General features: G+C 34.9%; 1 protein-coding gene across 5 annotated transcripts in view; it reads left to right on the top strand.

Annotated features, from left to right (window-relative positions):
• LOC112152542 (contactin-associated protein-like 4) overlaps positions 1-918 on the top strand; it is a 203,688-nt gene that overhangs the window by 68,017 nt on the left and 134,753 nt on the right. The gene's annotated exons all lie outside the window — the stretch shown is intronic.

The raw sequence follows: 918 nt of genomic DNA, 5'->3' as shown, positions 1-918 counted from the left end.
AAAGCCCAAAAGGAAAAGATGATTTAAAACACACTTAGGAGAAAGGCAAGGCAAGTTTATTTGTTTAGCACATTTCATGTACAGAGACAATTCAAAGTGCTTTATATAAAACATTAAAAGGAACAATCAAAAGAAATAGTAAAAATGTCATTCATCATCATTCAAATCATTGAAATAAAATTAAAAGAAAGTAAAAAGATTTTAATTTAAAACAAGCATAGATAGACAGTGCGGACGTAAACTTTTGAATACATATTAATCAAATGCAACTGAGAGAAAAATGACATTCTCCATGGAAAAGTTATAAACTAAAAAGTAACTTTAAAAAAGTGCATTAGCAGATGAAGATCTACTTGTCCTCCATGGATTTTTCCTCTTTATCCATTTCAAAAGCATTCCAACCGTTGTTGTTTCACTTGGCGCTTTCTTCTTTTGTCTTTACTCGGCTCATGTTCTGATGCTACTGGTGCACACTTCAGAGCACCCCCCCGCGCCCCCGCACACACACATTGCCCAATCCCATTCTGTCCGTGGGCGCGCGCAACCCATATTTGACAATTCATGTACGGCTTGTAGAGAAATAAAGAGAGATGACGACAGAAAGATTAAATAATAAATAATTAATAATAATAATAATAACTAAAGAAGATGCTCCCATAAAGGAGCCACAACGAAAATTTTCGGGGTTAGGGACCGGGGACTTCCGCCAATTGGAGATCCATACCCATCCAAATCACTTCTGATCATGCTTTGTAAACATTTATTATATAACTTTGGAGTATTGCTTAACATAAAGAGTTTTATTTTTTAATTCAGAACAATAGACTGTGTACTTTTCATGAGGACTGTCAGTCTGTCTCTCTGCGCCTTTAACAAGAGGACTATTAAAAAACGTGCTTAAAATACAGTATGTTTAAT

Source organism: Oryzias melastigma, linkage group LG17, assembly GCF_002922805.2.
Source record: "Oryzias melastigma strain HK-1 linkage group LG17, ASM292280v2, whole genome shotgun sequence".
Lineage (NCBI taxonomy): Eukaryota > Metazoa > Chordata > Actinopteri > Beloniformes > Adrianichthyidae > Oryzias > Oryzias melastigma.
Note: the sequence above shows the minus strand (reverse complement) of the source record. Positions and strands in the feature narration are given on the sequence as shown.